Source organism: Pan paniscus, chromosome 8 (genome assembly GCF_029289425.2).
Source record: "Pan paniscus chromosome 8, NHGRI_mPanPan1-v2.0_pri, whole genome shotgun sequence".
Lineage (NCBI taxonomy): Eukaryota > Metazoa > Chordata > Mammalia > Primates > Hominidae > Pan > Pan paniscus.
Genome location: NC_073257.2, coordinates 141745001 through 141762500, shown reverse-complemented (window position 1 = coordinate 141762500; position 17500 = coordinate 141745001). Strand labels below are relative to the sequence as shown.

Genomic DNA, 17500 nt, shown 5'->3' with positions numbered 1-17500 from the left:
GCCGAGGCTCAGAGAGGTGATGAAGTCAGTGCCCGGGCCACATCCCGGGTAAATGCAAGGCCCATGTAAGCCTGGTCTTTCTTGCTCCAGCCTGGGGTCTTGAACCCTGCATGACGCTGCTTCCTAAAGGAGATCCGTATTCTTTGAGGGTGCAGGACAGACTCCTGTCAGCAGGAAGTGTGGCCTATGCAGTTACACATGCTTGCTATCTTACAGTTCTATACAATGCTTTGTCCACTCAAGGGCTGAATTAGCACCACTTGTTCGGGATTGCTGTTGAGAAATGCCGTAAATAAACTTCAAATTGGCTGGGCATGTTGGCTCACACCTGTGATCCCAACACTTTGAAAGGCGGGAGAATCACTTGAGTCCAGGAGTTCAAGACCAGCCTGGGCAACAGGGCAAAACCCTGTCTCTACAAAAATTTAAAAATTAGTGGGGCATGGTGGTGTATGCCTGTGGTCCTAGCTACTCAGGATGGTGAGGTGGGAGGATCACCTGAGCCCGGGAGGTCAAGGCTGCAGTGAACCTTGATTGAGCTACTGGACTTCAGCCTGGGTGACAGAGCAAGACCCTATCTCAAAACAAACAACTCATTTCAACTTAAGGCATGTTTGCATTTTGATTTCTAATCTTAGCCAACTCCAAAGGCTGTGATATTTGAGAGATGTTTTTAATGATGGACAGTGCCTGCTGGAACCGAGTGACAGTGAGCAAGATGAATACTTACTATCTGTGGGCTTGACCTGCATGTGCAGTGGCTGGGTGACTGTGGCCTGGTGTCCCGGGGTGGCCATGAGGGCCACAGCAGGAACCTGGACTAGAGGATGGGGCTTCAACTCCTGCCATCACCACCTGAAGGACGCCCAATGGGACACAGTCCTCTCCTCTGTCCAGAGAGCGGGTGACATGGAGGATGCTAAGCCCCCTCTGCTTTCAGAAGGTTTAAAGAGGCAATAGACATCCTTCAGCCTCTTCCCTTCTTAGGAAGGACGGAGTGAGCAAGAAAGGCAAGATATAAATCCTGCCGCTGCCCACTGTACATCAGGCCCAGCATCACCCCAGGGTGTGCCTGGATGGGTCTTGGTGGCAGGCCAGGGCTGCTGTCCCAGAGGTGTCCAGTCGACAGCTCAGCACTCTCCATGTGGTTAGGATGGGAGTGGCAGTGCCTGCCCCACACTAGGGGCCACCTTCTGTGGGACCAGCACACACAGGACCAGGTGCTCAGGAGCTGCCAGAAGACCACAGGGGAGGTGGGCATAGCAAAGAGCTGATGTCCGGACACCTCTTGGCTTCCATGTAAGACTCTGAGATGGAGAGAGGGCCGCTCCTCCAGGTTTTGGAATCCCAGTGTTTTAAAAAAAATAAAGACATGTCACAATGGGGTTCAAAAAATTGGGGAACCTTTTAAACACTTATATACACTTCAACAATTAAGAACTTTTGCTGTGCAACAAAGTGCAGCATCTGTAGGCCCCAGGTACCTGGGAAAGGCGAGATGTCAGAATCCCACTGTGGGCTGGGGGGTCCTTTCCGGCACCTTGCCGGTGTGTGCTGAAGCCACACGGTGCACATTTCCACATGCCTCCTATGCAAACCGTTGGTATGTGTACCGCATGCCCCTGAGTCCCTTGGCACATCTGGCTGTAGAGGCTGTAGGCCCCGTGCAAAGACCTGGTGTTTGCAGACAGACTGGGACCTGGGCATATGCTTACTCCTGTGGTCCCAATTTCTCCTCTGCTCTATCTGGCAAGGTTTTGGCAAGGATCGGGGATGACTTATGTACAGTGTCTAACACATGGCAGGCACTCCATAAATGGTCCTTCCTGTGGAAAGTCACTGAGGGTGAACTTCGGCTGGGTTCTGTGGGACTCTGCTCGAGTCCTGAGCTCCTTAGGAAAGCGGGTGTTGACTATTGCTTGTGAGCCATGGAGCAGCACCTGAGCTTCGGCGGGCACATGCCAGGGGTGGGCTCCTGTGTAGGTGCCTGTGTCTGCTTTGGGGTCCTGGTTTGTGACACGAAAGTGACATGTGTTTGCATGTGGCAAGACTGACTTCCTCTGCACAAAAATGGATGAATAAGCCCCCTGTTCTTACACTGGACTGTCAGCCCATCCCGGATGAATGCTTTAGTGGATGCCTTCAGCGGATCCTTTCATGAGTTCAGATCTTTGCATATGTGGGCTTTTTGGTGGGGAAGTCTGCACAGCTATTGTTAGAAATGAGACTTTTAAGAAAGAAGATTGCTGAAAGGTCCAGTCCTTTCTTTGCACTTTGCCTGCTGTCTCCTGGGGATTCTGTCCCCAGTGCTGCAGAGAAAGGCCTTGGGCTGTGCATTTGGAGACAGTTGCGGATGTGTAGGGTGGGAGGAGCTGCCTGTCACTGGCTGGCAGGTATCACATGGTGTGGCGGAGCCTGCGATGTCAGCGTCCCCCCAATTCCCAGCATGGCCGGGCCCTGCTTTTGCTGCTCTGGGGCTGGTGCAGGGAGGGGGCAGCTCTCTCCTGTCTGTAGCCTGTTCCTGTTGCCCTCCAGCCAGGTAGGATGCCTTCCTTGGCCAGGGATATCCTCTCCAGGTCTCATATCCTCCTACTAAGGGACCAGTGGACCCCTTAGTTCCAGCCCCCACCCAGCCTGTCCAAGTGCCCACCTTCTATATCTGCAGCCCATATTGTGCCCACTCTGGGGCTGACTGGGCTTCTCGGGCACAAGCTCAGGGTCCTGGCTGCCCGAAGCTTCAGGGATTTCCTCCATCGAGACATGCTCCCATGAGTGGGTGTTTGGTGATGCTTGCCACAGCCCAGCCTTTCCTGGCTGGAGGTTAACCTATTGGCTCCCCCACACCCCAGTCATTAACAGGAATATCCATTTCAAAGGTGATGTAAGGGATACAGGCTCTACAGGCTGGGGAGCAGAGGAAAGGTAGGGTCATGACCTGTCTGACCTGGAAGCTTCTGTCTGATTTGCATTGCCCCAAAATTGATGGGGACAATGAGGTAATCACCGGGAATTGCACTCCCCCGCTGAAAACTGAGCCAGCCCCTTTGGATGTCACGACGTAGGCACCGTCCCCTGGGCGTCTGGTTCCCATCAGTGTCCCCCAGCCCCGGAGGCTGCCGGGACACCCTCACATTTAACCTTCCCCGCGTGAGGCCGGCTGGGGCCGCCAGGCGGAGGGCTAATGAACCTGTGCTCAGAGGAGGGGCCGCCCGCCAGAGGCTGGGAGGGGCTTTGCTAAGGGCCTCAATGATCTGTTTACAGTGATCTGAGAAACACCAGATTTTTCTGAACCAGACCCTATTAGTCAACCCCGAGTGGGAAGGGGAAGGCAGGCCAGGCCCCATCCATCCAGGCCCTTTTGCCTGCTGCTTTCAACTCCTATAAAGACACAATTACCTTGGGAGGCTGTGGCGGTTCAGTTGATTAGCACGGTGAATTAAAAGAATGAGTCACAAATGACATGTCCAGCGCTTCCATACTGGTTCTTTGTATTCCCATGTGCCTCACCCTGTTGTAAGAAGGTCAGAAATTAGAGAGAGAGAACAATTTTCAAGCGGCTAGCACTTAGGAGCAGAATTAACAATCACTCTGTATGTAATTGCCAGTTAATAGTAAATTGCCTTCTAGACTGTAAAATGCAATATAAACTGGTGGGCACCTAAAATTAAATTAATGAGATATTTGCTGCATTTAAAAGTGAATAGTGCAAATTAATAACTGAGTGCAATGCTTGTTTTAATATTTGTCTAATAGTGTACCATTTGCTTGTTTAATAGTAATTAAAATAGTCCCAGAATGTCCTACCTGAGAAACTCGCAGTATACACAGATTGAGCAGTTTCGCATTTATAATTTCACCCGTAGAAACGCATCAAATGGTTAAGAGTAATAAAAGAAATTATTTTTTAATTAGAATATAAGCATTACAGTGTTATTCGATTAAGACAGATTGGAATTTGTATGCATCTAATTGAAATTATGTTACTGAGGAAACTACTTTCATAGACATGTTTTCAAGTGTGAAGCATCATGGCACAAATGCGTGTGTTACTGTTTTCCAACAGTGTCCATTTGGCAGAATGGTTTCCTATTAAACAAAAGCACTGAGGCCGGTTGGGAGAGGTGGCTTGACTTCCAGCATCATTCACGGGACCCTGGGGGCGTGGCTGGGTCGGGTGTTCTTACTCTTGGTTTCTTGCACCCGGATGGTTGATTGACCCACCCTCCTTTTAGAGATTTCTTTTGCTCAATTAAAGAAATTACCACAAATTACTGGGAGTCAACATGTTGTCTGCGACAGACTGAACCCAGTTACTAAACAAGATATTGGCAGTCGATAGCAACCACATCCGAAGTGGACACAGGGAGCTCTTGACGGCGGAATACCTGGACCGCTCCCAGCCCTGGGATGCAGTTACTAGATGGGAACATAAAAGTGATTATTTTCTGCACAAGGATGTTCATTCAGCTTCAGGCTTATGAAATCGTTACTCAACCAGTAATTGCTAACAGTTTCTGTTCTTTCTGATACAGTATTTATGGTTTACTTTCCTTCTTCTTTCTTTTAAAGTCATAATGTGCCTTAAAACTGGCAGTGTGTCAAGGGGCGATGCTGTGTCCTCCAGGGCTGTCCTGGCCCTGGGTGAGGGTTTCCCCCGTGTCTCCTGGCGGGTGTCCACAATTTAGTCCCACTTCACTCCCCTCGTGAAAGCTCTCGTGGTTCTTAAGTGTGTTAAAGATCTTTTGTGTGCATTGAGAGGCGGTCCCGTCAGCACTGTGGAGTCGACTGTGCCCTTCGACCACGCCAGCCCCAGCTTGCTGTCTCCCAGGCCGGTGCTCCTCAAACAAATTACTTGGATGCACAGAGCAAATGATGCTTAATTGCCGCCCACAAATCATACTGTTTTTACTATGCTCAACTCAATGCTAATGCCTTCCTTCCATGTAAACCACATGCTTTCCTCATGGGTCCTGGAGTTTGGGGAATCTTTGGCTCAATTCTGTCAGTGACTCACATCATCCCGTGGTGTGGCCAGGGGTCCCCCGTGGCTGACTGTTCGTTCCTGTCTGCAGTGGGCCCTCCTGCAGCCACACTGGCTGTCCTGCTTCAAACCTACCAGTCAATGGTGTCCAAGGATGTCTGCATCCCCCCCATGATCCCCAGTGAACCCCCCAAGAATAGACACCCTCCAGGCACCTTTGCTTTTCTATCAGGTTGGTTCTATCAGAGAATAGCTTGGGTCTGTGTTTTCAGCTCAGGCTGACTCTGGACCTGCCCAGAATCGGGATAATCACAAGATAATGCATGACTCCAACAACACAACTTCTCCTGACGCCACTTTAGTTTTTGTCCTTTGTTTAAATATGGATGGCAAAGGGTGACTTTTTTTTTCATACCAAGTGGGGTGGCGTGCATCTGTGCCTCAGCCCCTTCCCCTGGGAGTGAGGCCCACTGCCATCACTGGGGTCATTTCAAGGGTCCTCAGGGCCCCTTAGGCAGAGCCACAAAGGAAGGGAGGGAGGGCAGGCTCCCACCGCTGTCCTCCCCACTGCTACGGCATAGCATCAACCCAAACCATGATCAGTTAATCTGCCAGCATGCTAAGTGGGTGCTGGGGTGAGATTTGATAACATGGCCCTTTGAAGAGTGGGGCCGGGAGGGCTTCCAGGGTCACTGCTGTCCCCTCTCTTTCCCGTCTCGAAGGAGACCAGGAGAATGAGACACACCGTTTGTGCTATTGCACAAGTAGACTATTTGTCCTAATCAGTGACACCCATTTACTAGAATTGCTTAAAATGAACTATACCTCATACAGAAATCGCACATTTAGAGAGTTCCATTCATCATCTGAAAATTGAGGGCCAGTAAACTTTTCTGCTCCTCCAGTGGGATCATAGGCATGCATCAACATGTTAAAAATGATTGGTGAGAGGGAGCTGTCACCCATTTATCAAGGAAAAGAACATTATTTGCTAATTTCCCAACCAGGCTGGTGACAGGGTGCTTCGTCTTTAGACCCACGGTGACCAGCATGGCCTTTTTGTTATTAGTACAAGTCAAGCGCTTTTGGGCTGTTGCTAACAAGACACATTTGTCTGTCATCCGAGGGGGCTTTGGTCGTTTTCCAAGTGGCTGTGACCAAGTCTGCACCCTGCACCCCGATTGGCTGCTCTCATCGGGGCCACGCTAACCCAGGAGGAGAAATGAGCTGATAAATCACAAAGTTTCCATGTCAAGGTGAAGGTATTGACTCTTCAGCCCCAAACCTGACAAAATGTAGCAGAGAGGAGACGGCCATTCATCTTCCCCAAAGGACAAAAGGGTCATCTGGATTTCACTTGGTAATTGTTGGGTTGAGGATGGCAGAGGCGGGCCCGGCCCTCTTCCTGTTAAGCCCCCTGAGTAGGTGGGTCCTCTGGTCCCGCTCCTCACTCACCTTGCGATGGTCCTTCTCGGTGCTGCAGGGAGGAGAGTCGGGGGTAGAGCGGGATCACACTCCGGACTTTTGAGTTTCTGATTGAGTAGGACGTGCTTCTGAAAACAGCTTGGAGTGGGTCCAGGAGATGGTGTGGGACTGTGGGAGAAGAGAGCAGCAGACCATTTAGAACAAAATAAGTGTGATCACCTGAAGTGCAGAATAAAGCGGGGATAATAAGATGTAAAATTCAATATCACAGATCACTTCAGCCACAACTCCCACAGGTTAAACTCTGAAGACCAAGGGAGACATCAGCACAAACATGTCGGTAGAGGACCTGAAACAGAAGTGTGTGGTTCTTTCAGCACCAAAGAGGAGGTGAAATAGATCACTCTGTTGTCCTGGAAAAATAGGAACAAGAACCAAACACTGCCTCTGTTTCTCTTTCTGGCTTATAAGTTACCAGTGCCTCAAGCTCCCTCCCACCAAATCTACACGGCTGGACATCAGGCCCAGTGCTAACAGCCCATGGCTGGAATCCATAGACTATGTTTCGCTCCGGCGTGTGCCCCGCCAGCTGGGTCAGTGACAGTGCTGGAGCCTGGCTGCTCGTGGTTTCATGTGAGGCTGTTTTTGGAGGGTCCTGAGACCTGTCTGTGCACGTTGGCTCTAGGCTGAGGCTTGGATTACAAAAGCCTCGCCTGAGAAAAAGTGCTTTTACAAAACTATCATTTCAATCAGTTGGGCCTTTTTAATTTGTTGTAGAAAATGCATAATGAGGCTAGGCGTGGTGGCTCACGCCTGTAATCCCAGCACTTTGGGAGGCTGAGGCGGGTGGATCACCTGAGGTCAGGAGTTCAAGACCAGCCTGGCCAACATGGTAAAACCCCGTCTCTACTAAAAATACAAAAAAAATTAGCCAGGTGTGGTGGCGCACGCCTGTAGTCCCAACTACATGGGAGGCTGAGACGGGAGAATCTCTTGAACCCGGGAGGCGGAGGCTGCAGTGAGCCGAGATTGTGCCACCACACTCCAGCCTGAGCAAGATAGACTGAGACTCCATCTCCAAAACAAAAAAAAGCAAAATGAGTAAAACGTAACTTTTGTCTTTTAGAGTGGCTTTGAAATAAAGCCACAACAACAAATAGAAGGCTGTCTGTCAGCGATGTGGACTGTTTGCTACACCAAAAGGCAAAATCAAAGTTTTCAGATGCTTTTCACGAGCACATGGAGCAACTTGACTTCACAAGGAACCTAAGTGCGTGCAGAGGGCACGCTCTCGAAGGGTCATTACGGAGCGTGCGAAATTTTAAATAGAGAAGCTCCCGTTGAGATAGGAGGCCGTGGCAGATTTTGGTCAGCATTGGTGCAAATCATCTTGGGAAGAAAGTTTCTTAGAGGTACTGCGTGGCCGGGGCCATTCTTTTCTTCCTTTCCTTTCTGGATGCCACCCTCTCCCTGCACTCTTGAGATAGCCCTTTCTGTGTCTTCCCAGATAGAGAGCTTACAGCCTGGCACAGTGAGCCCTGGAGCCTCTGAGGCCTGGACCCGCCCTCTAGGCATCTGAGGAAGCCTAAAGTCAGGAAATCCAGGGGGTCGGATTAGGGAGGGTGGATTCTGTGAGGTTTTTCTCCATCTTTTTACCTCCTTGTCTTCTCTAAAGGAGGCCCTTGGCTGGGAATCTCCCCACTGGCCCTTCTTGTCTCAGCCCCAGGCACCCAGGCTGGGGTCAGTCAGATGCTTGTTGATGGCCATCCCTTCTAGCCCTAGTTCGGAAGACCCACTTGGTGTTTTTCCTAAGGAACATGCTCACACTGCAGAAACATCCCATGCGAGCTTAGGCCTGTGGGCACTGAGCTTCCAAACAGGCACCAACCTGAGGGTGGCGGCTCCTCCAGGGCTCTTATGATGGAACAGCCTTCAGGACAGGTGGCATCGAGACTGCTTTACCACATGCTTGGCATCAGGCCGTGGCCTGTCCCAAACTAAAGACTGTAAACAGGCCATAGGCTAGGGTGGTGATTGTTTCAGAAGTCCACTGAGTCTTAATACCCTGTAAGGGAGAGAAACGTGTCACCGGCAGACACCACGGAGGGTATTGGGCTGCAGCTTCACATGCCCACTGCTCAGGGAAGCTGGCATTCGGTATGTACAACCCCAAGGACTGGGTTCCAGGCCATGCCCTGGCTTTGCTGTGGCACCATGATAGTGAACACCTGCCACGTGCCCGAGCCCCGTGTTCACCAGGGGACTGCTCCCCTTCCTCACCACCCCAGAGTCCACCAACATCGGTGATTCGCCTTTCCTGTGTATTTGCAAAATGCCAGCTGGCGGGAATGATCTGTAGGACAAGCGTAGTGTGAGCACGGTGTCTTATGTGAAGGTGTGGCGTGCTGTGGAAGCTCGCCATCAACATGGTTTGGAATCTGCCCCTGGCTCCCAGTGTTCTCCTACCTGGACACAGTAGGTGATACTGAGAGGCGGGGAAGCTACTGGTTCTCATAGGCGCTCATGGTGGGGGTATCAGGTGGGGTGACATACCTGCCCCCCCGGCAGTGGGTCCCTTGCCAAGGGAAGTGACAGTCTCCATCCTGGCAGCCCGGGGCCTGGTATCTGGATGGCAGTTGGCACGTGTCTGGTGCAGAAGCCACATTTGCTATCACACTGACTTGAGGTCTTGCAGGAATGAAGTGGGACATGGAAAAGTTAATAAAATAGTCAAAATGGAGAAGGCACTCCATCCGATGACAAGAGGAGCAGATGAGGCGCTGGTAGATTTGAGAGGAGGGGCGCCCTGGGGAGATGGTTGGGAGGTGGCCGTAGAGGCTGTACCCCTGGAGGCTGAGCAGCAGGGGTTGAGGAGTTCCAGGCCAAGGAGTGCCAGCTGGGCATGGGGCTGTGAGGGGGGAGGCCCAGGGCTGGGTTGGGGGCTGCCATGGCAAGAAGGAGGTCAGATGAGGACACGATGGCCTTCTGGTCCCAGTACACCTTGGCATTTGGGAACCCCTATGTGGAAATAGGATGGTTTTATAGGAGACACATAATCCAGCATGCTGTGTTCAAGGGCTGTGCTTTTGGGGATTCCAGTGTTTACATTAATCTTGGTGATGTCTTTAAAGCGTCTCTGCCTTAGAACATTCCTTTTCTTCTTTATGCAGCCTGAAAAACCAGGAGTTAAAAGTGCCTCCATGGAGATTGAAAAGGGTAATAATGTTAGGAAACAGAGTTATGCTCCCTGAATGGGAATCGATTCCCCACACCAGGCCCTTCCCCCACTGCTGGGCTCTGACTTGTTCACACCTGTGCGGAGCCCTGTGCTTTTACGCAGGTACTGGACACATCTTTATTCTAAACAGCACTCTGGCCCTGGAAAATATTTCCTTAGTACAGACGGAGCTGGCACATATATTCTAATTCAGATGAGAAACGTTACTTTCACTAAAAACACTGTATTTTGTTCACATATAATTCACATATGATAGAATTCACCCAAAGTATACAATTAAGTGGCTTTTCGTATATTCACAAAGTTTGTGCAACCATCAGTCTAATTCAACAGTGTTTTCATCACACGAAAAGGAACCCCGTGTCCACTAGCTGTTGCCCCATTCCTCCTTCCCTTGGGTAGCGTCTGTCTCTGGATCTGTCCTGGTCCCCAGAAGTGACAGCCATAGAGAAGTGAGAGCATGGAGGGCAGCCTGTGCCTTGGTTTTCCTTTCCTGCCCTCCCCTAGCTCCTGGCAACCATGAATCTACCTCCTTTCCCTATGGATCTGCTTTTTCCAGATATTTCCTATAAATGGGGTCACACATTTGTATAGTTCTTTGTGTCTGGCTTCTTTCACTTTGCGTGTTTTCCAGGCTCATCCCTGTTGTAACAGGTATCAAGGTTTTGCTCCTGTACATGGCTGAGTACTATTCCATTGTATGGATATACCACATTTTGTTTATCCATTCATTCATTGATGAACATTTGGATGTTATGGAAAACACTGCCAGGAACATTTGTGAATACATTTTTTTTGTGAACATATGGAAACATGACATTCACTTTGGCTTTTCAAAATTGAAAATGTGATACCTTCTGTGTTGGCCAGATGTCTCCAAGGGGCCTGCATTACTCATTACCTTGAACACCTACTGTGCACATCGCACTGAGTAGGGCAGGCATGTGGCAGAGGGTGACCTGTTGGGTGGCCTTCCTCCTATGGGGAGGGCAGATGCCTGAACAAGTGCATGGGGTGGCTGGGAACGTCCCCACGGGAGTGTGGCCCACCCCAGAGCACAGGACAGGGATGCCTCTGTCCTCAACCCTGGCAGGGACACCTCTGGCCTCGGGAGGGGCTTGGGCTTTGCAAACTCCTTTTTCTGTTTACCTCTGTGTGCAGATTTTCCGCTGGTTTAAAGTGTGCAAATCCATTGCTCAGAGGGTTCTCCACAGAGCATTAGATTTCCTGTTTGGTTCTTAAGACCTCTGTCCTCCCTGCAAAAAGTCTCTGGGAGGCGTGGCAGCAGAGGGACACTTGATGTTCCTTTTTTAAAGAAAAGGATATAGCATTCAATCGCACACAGCTTTTTATCATGTTGAGGGTGGCTTTTACTGGGTGGTGTCTCTTCCTTTTGTTTCCAGGCATTTCTCCCCTTAGGTTAAAACGTTAGAACAGCCTTCTTGGGGAGCTTGAGGGTTATAGGATACCTGGGGCCCACTTCCCGACCTCAGAGCCTCCGCCTTGGGAAGTGCCTGTCTCCCTCAGTCCCGTCCCCAGAGGCGAAAGCCACGGAGAAGTGAGGAGGCCACGTGCCTTAGTTTTCCGAGCTGCAGGGCTGGGCTGGGTAGATGTAGTTTCCACACGACTATAAAAGCCATCATCCAGTGTATTCTTTGAGGTATGTAAACAGAATTGTTTGAATGCAATCCAATAGTTGTCAGCAAGGGTATTATTTTGGTACAAGGAAGATGAGCTGTCCCCTTTTCTGTGCCTGGTGTCACATCACAATGCCGCCATCCGCTGCCAGGCAGTGGTGAATGGAAGCTGGTCCCTGTGCACGAGGCCCGGTTGGGCTGTCTGTGTGAATTCCAGAACAATATTCCCGATACGAAGGAGGCAGCTCTAATTCCAATTAGAAGTCAAGTGTTTTTCTCAACCTTAGAAGACTTTTCGACAGAAATACCCTGCAGTGAGCGGGTTGGGGGGATGCTGGAGTCACTGGTGTGAAACCCAGGGTGACCCTAGGCAGGTCTGAGCCATCCCCCGCTAGCACTGGGGAGCCCCACGGACAGGAGCAGCCAGGATGCTAGAAAAGCCACTGTCACTTCTGTGAGGGCAAACACAAGGTTTGCCTCTGGGTGTAGGACGAGGGTGACCTGACGTCTTCCTGCCAGGCTGGGGAGCCAGGCCGGCCCCCGCGGGCAGCGCCCCTGGTGAACGACGCGGAGGCTGCAAGGCCTTTGTGCTTCCCGTGCACACCACAATGCCTGGCTCACCCTGCCGAGTGCTGTGATTGAAATTCATTGCCAAATTTATTGAGAAATTAATGAGAAAAGCTGCAAAGTATTGACTTTGAGAGGAAAACACAACTCATCTTGAATGAGGAGGAAAATGCAGCAATAATTTAGCCACTATTGATCTGGCCCTGTCCATGTATTGATCTTCATTTTACAATATTAATTTGCACCTGCAATCGGCTGCAGAGGGAACCGATTTCATTCCATGGCCGCGTTAATGTGCAAAGCATTAGGTGCTCTTAAGAAGCGGGGTATTACACGTCGTATCAGGAAGGCAGTGTTTTTTTTTCTATTTTTGCTTGTTACTGAAATAGACTAAAAATTAATTTTTTTGTCGGACAAAATATGAAAGCAAAAACCCATCTAAAACGTAGCCCTCCTCTCAGCTGCCCTGGCCGCTTTTCATCCATGTGAGGAGCCATCAGCCGCCTGAAACTCCAGCTACCTCTCATCATCATGCCCGGATCAGTTCAAAGTTCATGAAATTTCTATGAGCATTGATCTCGCCCCATTGATTTTTTTTGCAGCAGATCTTTGAAATTTTAATTTCCCGAGCATCTGAATTTCTTATAGATGAAATGCACTTGGAGGAGACAGTTGATGATAAAGTGAAGAACTTAGCATCATTTTAAAGCCTAAAAAAGGGAGAAAAAGCAGGCATTTGCAGACTTTGTGTAATGTTTTTGAGGTGGAATGATGAAGGCGCTCTGGTGGGGGCAAGGTATTCAGGGGGGAGCTAAATATCAATTTTGTCTTCCGTGGCCACACATTTTTAATGCAACTTTTTATACAGTCATTTTTGAAAGAAAAGCTATCTGGAGAAACAGCAGGACAGAAAAACATTCTTCACCGCACAATCATTTGCTCACAGCAGTCTTTATCACCTGGTCAAGTTCACCTAGTTACTTATCAGTGGGACATTTAATAACCTCAAGGTGATATAATTGCTATTGGCATTTTTCCCCCTTGGATTCAGCTGGTTAATGTGTAAACTACTTGTCAGCAAATAGCACTTTGTCACTGAAATCACTAACACCCTCTAGAGGAATGTCTTTGTATTGAGCAATTTAATTTTACTTTATTTAATTTTTACACATTACAACCTGTGTTCATTCAGGCACACTGACGGCTTGCAGTCTGTTGGGGTAGGGTCTGGGTCTCCCTGTTAGTAAAATATACTATATCTTATTTAACAATCCCCATTGCCTTAATTGAGGCGCGTTCTTGTCCCTCGGAAAAGGAACTGCAGATGTTCTTATTATGTAGTTATGTTGCTAATGTGAAAAACTGCCTCATTACGAGGATCTGTTTGTAGCTAGAAAATTACTGCGTTATGACAAATGCATGATTGGGAAGCTACAGGAAGATGATCATTATTGAAATGAAACTGGAACTCATTTAATAGCTGCAGCCAGCAGCTGGAATGAAGCAAATGAATGTCTTCCTGTTTTTATTGTTGGAGTCAGGTTTTTCAGGCAGGAAGAAAATTTGCGCTAAACCTAAAACTTCTTGTATCTCTCTCTGCGTGCTGGGCTTGGGCTTAAACAATGGAGAGGCGATGCTAAAAGCGTCTCATTTCCTACCTGCGAGTTTCCCCCTTGTGTGTTGAATGACACTATTTTAAAAACACAACTGTGGCTGGAAGAGCAATTACTCTAGGAGTACTTACAGGCGGCGCACACTGCTCGCTGGCTGGGCTGGTCTCCAGCTCTCCCGGGCAGGGGTGGTCAGGAGGTTGCCATCACAATTAAGCTCTTTCACCCTGTCCCCTCCTTCCTGCCACAGTCCAGTCCTGTTTGCAGGCAGGGAGCCTCCAGGCCTTGGGGGGACCTCAACGCCCTGGACTGCCAGAGTCCCTTGCAGCAGTTCCCTCTGCTCTTGGCTGCTGCTCACAGGATGCCCTTGGGGGTGGATTTCCCACAGCTGGTGGGGACCCACGACCAAGCCCCAGGCATGTAGTAGCTGCTTGATAAAATGTTTGGTGCAGGAACTGGATTTAAGATGGATAGTTCCACTACTCTTTGTGGAAAGTGCTCACTGGCCCCAAACGTGTATGTTTTCCAATCCGAATTTTTCTTTTTTTCTGTGTTATCAACCCAGAAGTACTGAACGTGTCCCCTTGCTTAATTTAATTGAATGACGTTTATAAGTTAACGGACTTGCTATTCAGGTCTAATAAAATAATCATATACATTTTGGGGTATTAGAGAGCAACATGAACTCAGGGCAGGGCTGGCTGACAAAGAAGGTTAAGCCATCAAAATGAAAACTACAACCACGTATGTCACAAGAAAGAAAATCCCAGTGCCTCCTGCCCACCGGTACGTCTCTAATTGCAGCAGGCCGGTTGGAGCCGCTCTGGCCCCAGCTGCAGCTCAGCGCCTGATGCCATTTCTGCTGCCACATTAGCTGCAGCAATCCCAAGTTGAACTGACATCACAGACCGTTAACATTGTATCAAGTGCGGTGTGATGAATCCCCCAGTACACGGGCATGACTTAAATATTTAGAATGCTTCTTCTGTTATGACTTAATGCATGTAAAGTAACGAGATTAACTCCAGTACACTCAAATATATTTAAATATGTATCCTTCCCGAGCTGTAGGCTATTCCAGCGTGCAGGAAGCATTGAGTCTATGTGGTCGTGTCAGGCTCTATTTGTATGACCCGCTCTGGATACTGGCCTGCATATGATAGCCGGATATCTGGCCTTTCACAGGCTGCCCGACTGCTTGCCTCATTTGGCATGGAATGTGATTCCCGGCTCTTCTAGCTTCTGATTCATTCAGGTTTTATTGCTGTGTAATTTTCTTATTCTAAAATAAAAGCTCTCCAACAAAAATTACTATGCATTAGGCCGCGGTAGCCTACTCAAATGGATATTAATACAGTTTATCTCTAAAAGGACGAATAATGTATTTGAAACAGATAAAAGGCCCTCCACTAAATGAGGAATGTTAATATCTTATGGCACGGTTAATAAAGAGATATTTCACAGGGGAGATTTGTTTTATGACTTTTGATACAACAGCCTTGTAATCTGACATATCTTAAACGATATAATTTCACACATACATTCATCTCTTATACGCAGCAACCCATCGTAGCAAAATTTGAATTCAGGACAAATAATGGGCACTAATTACTTCTGGGGGGATTTCTTAGAAAACTCATCCTCTCAGATCCAGATATGTGGAATTCCATGCAGAAAGTTGGGAGCTTACAATACATTTCTCAAAATTTTGAGAAATGTATTGTTTTTTTCCCCCTTCAGTAGAAAATAACATTTGTTTTTGTTGTGTTTAAGGCAGAGTTTAAATTAATTTAACCCAGTGACACATGTTCGGAGACTAAGCATGCTGCTAAATAATTCCTGGGAATAAATTGCTCGGGAACCAAGTACATTAATTTACGGCTCTCCAGATGCTGACAGATGTGAGGGTGGGGGGAGGACCGACAAATATTAACATAAAACAAATTTGCTTTATTCTTCTTCATATTTCTTCTTCATCCCCGACTTGAGCTCACCCAAGGCTCCTTCTCTAATTATCCACGAGGTCAGTAAGCAAAATTGGGAAGAAGCTGGGAGATCAATACAAATTATCCCTGAGCAAACCAGTGCTGACAGTTTGAATTGCAGCATATGTTTACCCAAAATCAGGCAATTTATCTTAATATCAGCAAAGTAATGCAGCTCAGGTGAAAGGTCAGGCAATCTCTCCCCCTCATAATTACCCAGTTCTAAAACAGGAAAGTGGTATTGATTGGCCTGGCTCGGGGCTCTGTGACTGGACGTGCCAGCGCCTTGCCCTGGCTCGGCAGGGCTCTCGCCCGTAAACTCTGCGTGCGGAGGGCTCATGAGATGTGTGTGAGGCCCCGGTGCTTTCTCCTCCCGTCGGGGAACTTGCCAGTGATGGTGCAGGGCGGTGGTGGGTTCTGTAGGGTTTGGGGGGCTGTGGGCCAGAGGGGACACCAGTTGGCCAGGCTTTGCAGAACCCAGGAGCTCTGTAGAAGGCAGGTGCTCTTGGGGGCACAGAGGTGGATTGGGAACCCCCACCTTCGGTGATCAGAAGCCTCCCAGAACCACGAACGCGTGTCATTCCTCCTGCAATTTAAAAAGAGAGGGGCAGTTTTTTCTAATTCTTGAACGTGAACTCACTGGGCTTCCAGTAGCCCAGCCCCTGGAAGGGATTTAGAGCTGGAATGGCAGCCCCAGCCCCTTGCCTCGGCCCGCATCCAGCCTGGCAGGAGCCCACAGTGCACAATTACGCCTCACATCCGAACTTCCAATGGAGTGCCGCGCTTATTCTTGGCATTGCTTTCAAGACATAAGTGCTCTTTGGGCTGAACTGAGAGGTGAAAGGGGCCCACGTACTTACCCTGCTTTCACATATTTTTGGGCATCAAAGAAGAATATCAATTCAACTGAAACATTGGAAAGCGTCTCTCCCAGAATGAGAGTGTATGGTTATTACAAGTCATAAAGCTTCTGAAAGCTTGCATTAAAGCGTCTATCACCTGTCAGGGGCATTTGCATGAAATCAATAATGGCCGCCCATCTATCTTTTCTGATCACCTTTCATCAGGCCGATTCATTAAGTCAAACAGTCATGGTGATTAGCTGGGGGAGAGGAGAAACCTGACACGTTAGAAATGCAGTGGGCCGCCTTTTTTGTTCCCTGTTCAGGAAAGGTAATACTTTATCTAATCCTTTTTGGACCAAGTCGCTTGGTGAGGCTGGGCGACTGCGCACGCGCCCCGCGGCCTGAACTATGCTTTTGCCTGACACTCTGGCCTGGGCCTAGGCAGAGACATGACAAATTGTCCCCCAAGTCAACGCTGACAGCTTCTGATGATTAATGGTCTGATTATGAAGTGGTTTTACACATATAGAATTTACATCACAGAGAGTTAGAAATTTTGCCATGTCACATACGCCGAGGCATTTTGAAGAGCTTTACTATTTGCAAAGAAAAAAGAGGGCAAAATCCCAGCAAAAGCCATGTCATGTAAAATCAATACATCGGATCAATGCTTTATTAACAAGAAAATGTCTTACTTCACATTCCTGTGCGGACCTTTGTCTCCGGGATGTATGATGGAATGTCAAATCATATTGTGGTCCTCAACTTTCGGGCGCATTATTGAGTGTACGTGCGAGGCTTCCTGCGTTGCTTACAAGATGCGCCGACACCCAAGCACTCGAGAACGGTGACCAATTATTTTGGAGAGCACTTGCAAAGGCGGCCTCCTAGCCGCCCTCTCCGGAAGCCGCAGTCTTTGTGTCCGCCCCCGCACCTTGCAGACCTGCTGAGGTGGGGGGTGTTAATCATCAAATTACTAATGAGTGATGGCCCAAATTTGCAGGCAGAGTAATGAATAGATGGTGGCAGGTCTTATTAGTCTCCGAAAAACCTCTGATTTATGTTGTGCCACGCACCGTGGAGTGACTCCACGGAAAACGCCATCTACATCAAGAAGTAATGTACTCTAATAAGTATTTTCATCTTAACTCGTGTCCCCGGGCCTCCAGGCTCAGTTTTTGTTGGAGTCAGGCAGAGCCATAATAAAGCCCG

The 17500-nt window shown here is 48.8% G+C and overlaps 1 protein-coding gene across 8 annotated transcripts in view; it reads left to right on the top strand.

Annotated features, from left to right (window-relative positions):
- The window catches only part of EBF3 (EBF transcription factor 3), a 127853-nt gene that overhangs the window by 96456 nt on the left and 13897 nt on the right, over positions 1-17500 (top strand). The gene's annotated exons all lie outside the window — the stretch shown is intronic.